General features: G+C 34.2%; 1 pseudogene; it reads right to left on the bottom strand.

The window, feature by feature from the left end:
• Positions 1 to 5,698: 5,698 nt before the first annotated feature.
• On the bottom strand, positions 5,699 to 5,824 carry LOC120103311 (U2 spliceosomal RNA; annotated as a pseudogene).
• Between the last annotated feature and the right edge of the window lie 2,794 nt (positions 5,825 to 8,618).

The raw sequence follows: 8,618 nt of genomic DNA, 5'->3' as shown, positions 1-8,618 counted from the left end.
TGAGCAATAGAGCACATACCTAGTATTAATGAGGATTTGTGTCCCATCCCCATTACTGAAATCAAGTAGATTAATTAATTACCTAATAAAACTGGCAAATATTATTGAGAATTGTCTCTATGGGAATCCACAAATGCATTGTTTGTTGATTTAGGAAGTATTCCTTTGCTGGACGAAGTACGTTACTGAGCCAGTCTTTTTGGTTACAAAGAAATACTCCAATCCTTGATGGCTCTGTTTGCTGCTTGTAGTTCATGATGTATGTTCCTACTTTTTTATCCCCAGCCTCCATGCCATCATGGATTGTTATACTTTGTAAACCATAAAACAAAATAAAACTACTTTGTGATAAGTTTCCATGGTGACAGTGTTTTATTAGAGTATTAGGCAAATGTCTTATACTGTGTGCATAATTTTCATCATTATCGTTTGCATCAGAGAGCTCATTCCATTATTGATGGCAGTATCTCCCATGAGCTAGGTGTGCCTGATCGATCTTAATAACTCATTACTTTTATTGTGCTATTCTTCACAGCTTCAGTTAGAGTAATTGGAAGTATTTCTCACATTGATACTATCGCATACATGTGATACCAGATCATTGGGATGGCAAACCTTTGGTATTTATGCCCCTGTAGTATTGCAATACTTTCAGTACTAGTTTTGTTGTTGATAGATTTTTGAACCATGGTTAGCTTTCATGTTAATATTTTCTTCTAAATAACTATCTTATCAGTTGTCACCAAATCCCAATCCCTTAGCATCTTTAGAATTTCACCTTCCTAATTTCAGAGTTATAATAATCTTGTAAGACTTCTACATGGAGCACAAATTGTGAGTGAGTGTGTGTGTGTGTGTGTGTGTGTGTGTGTGTGTGTTTGTGAGTATGTAAATTATAGAGCATATATAAAAATATGAGATCTAAGTCTATTCTTATAAAAATGTGTAGGTGTGTAAGATGGATTCAGAAGTAATATCAGTTCTTATATACTATATTTTAAATATTCTATAAAATTGATGTTACCAGATGCTTACCAACGGGTTCCTAGATGGGGATGAAACTTGGTGTATTTACAGGAAACTTTAAGAGCAAAAGAATGACATGAGAGATGGTGCACTTTACCTGAATTATGGTAAGAAGATTGTCTGGTACACTAAATTAAAGAGGTCAGGTTAATGCAGCAAGGCATGGAGAGAGACATCCATGTGCCAAACACACACACACACACACACACACACACACACACACACACACACACACACAAATAAATAAATAAAATAAAAACATGAAAAACAAGAAAAAAAAGAAAACTTGATTTAAGGAATATGAGGTTTAATGTATTGCAAGTAAGTTATAGTTTTGAAAAAAATATTGACACAGAATTAATGAAATGCACCTGAACTTCTAAGAAAATAGATTGTGGCAATTAACAACCTTGGGGCAAAGAAAAAATTATATAGGGATGAAAATGCAATCTCTGTAGCTTATCCAGACAAGAGATTTACACCAAAGGATGTCATATGAATGCTAAATGAATGAAAATGATTAAATAACATTTGAGAGATGGCAGAAGTGGATGTGTGCATGAGAATATGGTATAAAAGAAGGAACTCCTCTTTAACAAGCAGAATATATCACAAAGTTAAAAACAACGATCACTTACAAAGTCACAGTGATTTTGACAGCATACAAAAAACCTAGAACAACCAAGGTCAGATGAAATTCAGGAGATGGGTATGAATTCCCACTTATAGGAAAGAAGCTGATGGCAATCTATAGCTGTATGAAAGTATCAAATGTTAAATAAAATATATTTTAAAAGAATGAGAGGATGGTGAAAGGACTATGTCAATCAAGTCTTTACACAGAAGGCAAGGCACCTGGTGTCCCATTTTCAGTCACAGAAAAAGATAAGAAGAGTCTTATTTTTAAAGATTATGGAGATAGGAAATAAATCAAAAGTGGTTCTTTTATTCAGTTGGAATAAGGTTGCAGGTATTACTAAAGCTCATAAACCTATGCACATGTATCACTTTGCTTAAATAAAAAAGAAACAATAACTATCTCATGGTCAAAGCTCATCAGCATATCTTCTGATTGATTAAGAGCCATGAGTAAAAAGAGTATTGGCCTTGTTAGGAATCTCAGCTCTCTGTGGAATGATTTAAACCTGGACATTTCATTTTGATGCCTTAATATTCCCTAATCTTGAAAGTGCAAACACTGGCTACATCTGATTCATAATAGTGAGAGGAACTAACAGGTCCGAGTAGCTAAGTGCTTAACTTTGGAACAAGCACAGGCTTGTAGACTATTACAATGGAAACAACAGAAAGATAAAGAACATAGATTATGTGAGAATGCTACTTTGGGATGTTTTACCATCTCCGGTTTATCATGAAGAGTCAATGCAAAGAATATATAGACATCATTCTACTTTAAGCAGTAATTGCATCCCCACCAAAAGTTAGTGCATCTAAAATATTCAAAGATAACATTCAATAAGTTGATTGTATGTTCCTATAGCTATTTAAAAGTATTTTCTAACACATTATACAAACTAGGGTGACACTTTTTAAATTAAATTTATTTATTTATTCCATTTACAAGAAAATATCAGCCCTCTTTCTCCTCTCAGTATCTTCTCACACAAGTTCTCTCTTTTCCATCTCTTTGGAGAAGGGGGAACCCCCTTCTATGTATCAAAGTTTCCTCTCAACCCCTGCACAACAAGTCACTTTGGGACTAGGCACATCTCTTCCACTAAGGTCAGAAAAGGCTGGCCATTCAGGGGTTGCCTATAGAATGGTTATTCTATACTTTATGGATAATATCCTTTTATAATTGAGTACATTGCTTGCATGCCCCCTTTGGTTCTGGGTAACCTCAGTCAGGGTGATATTTTCAGTCCCATATATTTGCCTGCAAAATTTATGACACTCTTCTTTTTAATGGCTGACTAGTATTCCATTGTGTAGATATACCACAATTTCTGTATCTGTTCTTCAGTTGAGAGATATTGTTTTTCTGGCTAACACAAATAAAGTTTCTGAGAACATTGTAGATAAAGTGTCTTTGTGGACGGTGCAGCATATTTTGCGTATATGCTTGGATATAAATATTCTCAATCTTCTAAGAAACTGCCAAATTGATTTCTAGAGTAGCTGTACAAGTTAGCATTACAATCATCAGTACAGGAGTGTTCCTCTTGTTCTACAACCCCACCATAATGTACTGTACATTGAGGGTTTTTTTTTTTTTTTATTTTAGCCATCCTGATGGTTGCAAGCTGTAATCTCAGAGTCATTTTGATTTGCATTTTCCTAATGACAAATGACATTAAACATTTCTTTAGGTGCTTCAAGGTCATCTGTTGAGAATTATCTATTTCTTTCTTTCTTGCTGTCTAACACCATTCTTGAGTGCTTTATATGTTTTGGATATTAGCCCTCTGTGAGATTGAGTGTTCATGTAGATTTTCCCCTCTGTGGGTCCTGTCATTTTCTACTCATGTGTGTCCTTTGTCTTATAGAAGATTTTCAGTTTAATGAGGTCTTAGTTATTAGTTCTTGAATTTAGTACCTGAGCCATTGGTGTTCTGTTGAGGATGCTATGTCCTGCATCAACAAATTCAAGGCTATTCCCCATTTTCTGTTCAGTTAGATTAAGTGTGTCTGGTTTTATGTAGAAGTCTTTGATCCATTTGGACTTGAATTTTATGCTGGGTAATAAATATGTATCGATTTGCATTCTTCTACATGCAGACATCCAGTTAAATCAGCACCATTTGTTGAACATACACTTCCTTTTCCATTGTATGGTTTTGACTTTTTCATTAAAAATCACATATTTGTAGATATGTGGGTTTATTTTTGGGTCTTTGATTCAACTTCATTGATCCACCCTATTTGTTTCTATACCAATACCATGCACTTTGTACTAGTACTGCTCTGTAGTACAGCTTTAGGTGAGAGATGGTGATACCTCTTGAAGTTCTTTAATTGTTCAGGGTGGTTTTAGATATCCAGAGATATTTGTTTTTCCATATAAAGTTGAGAATTTTTTTTCAAGATCTGGAAAGAATCTTGTTTGAATTTGGATGGAAAATCCACTGAATCTGTAGATTGCTTTTGGCAAAATGGCCACTTTTGCTATATTAATCATATAGATCCATGAAAAATGGAGAAATTCAAATCTTTTGTTATCTTCCTCAATTCTTGTCTTCGGAGACTTGAAGTTCTTGTCATACAGGTCTTTCACTTGCTTGGTTAGAATACATCAGTATATTTTGTCTTATTTGTGGCTATTGTGAATGGTACTGTTTTCCTAACTTCTTTCTCATCCCATTTATCACTTGTATATATGAGGGCTACTGATGTCTTTTAGTTAATTTTTATCCAGCCAATTTGCTGATGGTATTTATTTGTTGTAGGTATTTCCAAATAGAATTTTTGGGGTCACTTATGTATATTATCACATCATCTATGAATAGTGATATTTGACTTCTGTGTATAGACTGGGTCTCATCTATTTGTCTTATTGATATAGCCAGAATTTCAAGCACTATTTTGAAGAGAGAACAGGGGAGTAGAGAAACTTGTTTTGTTCCCGACTTTAGTGGAAATGCATTAATTTTCTCTTCAATTAATTTGATGTGAGCTATCGACTCATATATTGCCTTTATCATGTTTAGGTATGCTTCTTGTATCTTTGCTTTCTTCAAGACTTTTAATATGGAAGTTCTTTGGATTTTGTCAAAGGCTTTTCAGTATTTAGTGAGACGATCATGGGGTTTTGATTGATTTGCTTTGATTTGCTTTCTTTCAGTTTGCTTATGTGCTGCATTTTGTTGATGATTTTCATATGTTGAAGTACTCCTGTATCACTTTGGTGAAGTCTATTGGTCATATGATAGTTGATGGTATTTTTGATGTTTTCTTGGATTCAGTTTGTGAGAATTATGTGGAGTAATTTTGCAACATTGATCATAAGGGAGACTGTTCTGATATTTCCTTTTTTTATTTAGTCTTTGCATGGTTTAGGTATCAGGGTAACTGTGGTCTGACAAATGAGTTTGGCAGTGTTCCTTCTGCTATTTTTTTTTTTTTGTGGAATAGTTTGAGGATTTTTGACATTAGCTCTTCTTTGAAAGTCTGGTAGAATTTTATGTTAAAACCCTCTAGCCCTGAACTTTTTTCCTTGGGAAATATGTAATGATTGCTTCTGTTTATTAGAATTTATAGGAAAATTTTAATAGTTTATGTGATCTTGATTTAGCCTTGGTAATTGGTATCTGTCTAGAAAATCATCCATTTTATTTAGATTTTTTAAATTCCTGGAGTATAGACTTTTAATGTAAAATCTAAGGTTTTCTTTAATTTTTATATTATTTATTGTTACATCTCCCACTAATTTCTGATTTGATTAATTTGGGTACTGTCTCTCTGCTTTTCAATTAGTTCGGTTGCTGATTTTCCCAAAGAACCTGTTCTTTGTATTGTTCTCTTTGTTTCTAATTGATTGATTTCAGCCCTGAATTTATTTCCTGCAATCTACTCATCCTCAGTATATTTGGTTCCTTTTATTTTTCTGAAGCCTTCAGATATATTTTAATTCATTAGTATAAGAACTCTCCTTTTTTTGACATTTGCAAACTTTTATGTGAATATATTGCATATGTGAAACAGTTGCATGCATAAGGAATTAATGACTATAGCGTAATTTATTAATATTTCCATGTAATAGTTTTGTGATACTAAAATTTTCCTTATACTTTTACACTTGATACTACACTTGATCTTAGCCAAAAGGCCGAGAAGCGATCCTTATACTTTTCAGAGCTATATAACATGCTATATCAATTAGCTATATCTATACATACATATATTATTTACTTTTAATAAAAAGTATAGTTATAATATCTGGAAATTAAGGCCTTTTTTCTAATATAAATAATATAACATTTCTAATAGATAAGTTGTTACTTTAAAACATAATCCTTCTGGGCTGGAGAGATGGCTCAGTGGTTAAGAGCACTGACTGCTCTTCCAGAGGACCTGAGTTCAAATCTCAGCTGCCACCCGGTGGCTCACAACCATCTGTAATGAGATCTGATGCCCTCTTCTGGTGTGTCTGAAGACAGCTACAGTGTACTCATATATAATAAATAAATAAACAAAATAAAACATAATTCTAATACATGAACTACATTAAATATTTTACTTACTTTTAATAAATCCCTTTCTTTCCAAAAAATGTTTGTAATTGGTTTACACTGGCAACGTTAAATTAGCTAAGGCCCTTTAAATCCACTTTACTAAACCAGAATTTTGTTTAAAATATAATTTGATTTCAGCATGTAGTTTTTAGCCTACTTTTCAATTAAAAGATGGTTCTGATAGGAAATCATTGTCATGTTTATGGAATAGCTGCTTATGTACTTGGACACATGATAGTCGCTGTTTCATTGTCAAAACTTCTAAATACACAATAAGTGTTGTAGCAAAATAGCTGGTTCTGGTGGTGCCATATTGACTTGTATCCTGTTGTGTTCTAATGTTGTCCTTTAGGCATCCAGATTTCCGTGATGGCAGCTGGATTCTGAAGGCATTATCAGTTCTTGGGAACGTGAGGTTAGCCAGGGGCCAGACAATGGAAGTCAGGGTACCCTACTCTGTTGACTGTACTTCAGGCAGACCCCACTCTACATGCTATGTCAGGGATAGACCTTTCTCTAAAGGTTGTGTCCTAGTCAGAGTCAGATGGGATGGAGGCAGGTTCAATTAGGATGAGTTGATAGTCAGGGTTCCAAGCTGGTTTGTTTAGGGACCTCAAAATGTTTCACTGGGGTGGGGGGTAGGGGCAGGGGCAGGGCAGGATGCTTGAGGTCCAATAAGACCCCACACTGAGCATCAAGAACAGTGTTCCAGAATGGTGCTCCAACACGTTTTATTTTAAAATGTGTGCATTTAAGTTTTTTTTTTCTCAAAGCATTCGATTTCCTGCAATGTAATTTACTGAAAGGCACAGCTGCTGGGCTGGCCCTACCTGTTGGTTCCTTTGTGAGCCTTAGTAAGGTGATGGGCTGCTAGAAAGAATGACCTACTTTGAATCTTTAGATAAGAGGACTTTGTTGAAGTAAAACTAGCCCTGAAGGACAGAATGGGCATAAGGAATAACTTCTTTCAGTTTCCACCAATTCTCAGCACCAGGGAACATACAAACTATACTAGCCTTGAGGCATCAGCTTATCTTTGGAACCACTGTAGGTCATTTCTACAGTAGGTATTAAAAGCAGAAATGAAATAGAATTAACATTTTCCCTTACTCTCCCTCTATTTTAAAAACCTCTCAAAGGTGTATAGGTTCTGAACACAGATTACTGAAAGAAACTGAGCATTGTAAAAAGAAATGCTTTTTCTGAAGAAAATTTACCCTTTTAACTCCAAAAAAAGCATTTGAAGAAAAATACAACAGGGAAAATTTCAGACTGTACATTTTGATATATCATTATTTCTTCAAAGGCTGAAAACATTTATTATTGATAGGCATAAAATACATGTAAAAGGTACAGTACAATTCAATACTCAATGAACATTTTCTTTATTGAGCAAACCACCGGTTAAAAATTCTTTCCAGGTGACATTTTATTTTCACAGTGACATCAAAGCTGTCTTGATGAATATGCAGTTTATTCATGGTATGTACCATAAAGGTCAACATGACAAGATAGTGGAGGAAATTTGAATACAGGAACGTGAAGATGGGTTGATTCATTTCACAAAGGTAAACACCAAATGCTGCATAACTGTCTGTTTTTAATTAGCTTGTCAAAAGATTTTGACAATGCCCTCCAGTGGGTTACTGAACAAACCTGGATGCAGATTACTTCTACTGAATCATTTATTGTGTTTCACAGCTTTTAATAGAATTGATCTAATCAGACTCGCTCCACTCTGTTATCAGTCTTACACTCCTCTTTTGTTTGCATTTGTAACTATCAGCTTGTGCAGAGATGTTGCCCCTCTTGGATGTTTCCTATAACTTCTCAGGTTGAATACATACTTTAGATCTACTTTGGTACTTTCATTTCCATCTGAGTAGGACATTTCCATTTTTTTTATACATTTGTCTCTCTCTTTTCATTGTTGTTATAATTTTAATAGGCTTCAACTCCCACTTTTATTTATTATTACAAACCTATGTCGTTATGCTCCTTTAACAAAGAAACTCTAGGTGATGAATTTTCTGTATCAATTAGTTTTCTTTAAATCATTTTCTCAGAAATATCTTCCATTCCAATCTTCATTATTGCAAATAAGAATGAGGTGGTTATGGAGTTCATAGCTATTTGGAGAGTGTGATAGAAATAAATTTTGATCTTCATGCTAAATAAATTAATCCCCAAAATTAGCCTATTAGAAAATGGAAGCAAATTATAAGAATAAAAATTAGATGATGCTTGCCAAGCTTCAAGTGGAAGCAAAGGCTCAGTTTCCTTCTGTTTATTTCTTTTTTTATATTTATTTTTTTAACTTGAGTATTTCTTATTTACATTTCGAGTGTTATTCCCTTTCCCGGTTTCCGGGTCAACATCCCCCTAATCCCTCCCCCTCCC

This window comes from Rattus norvegicus, chromosome 5, assembly GCF_021556685.1.
Source record: "Rattus norvegicus strain SHRSP/BbbUtx chromosome 5, alternate assembly SHRSP_T2T, whole genome shotgun sequence".
Classification (NCBI taxonomy): Eukaryota; Metazoa; Chordata; class Mammalia; order Rodentia; family Muridae; genus Rattus; species Rattus norvegicus.
Note: the sequence above shows the minus strand (reverse complement) of the source record. Positions and strands in the feature narration are given on the sequence as shown.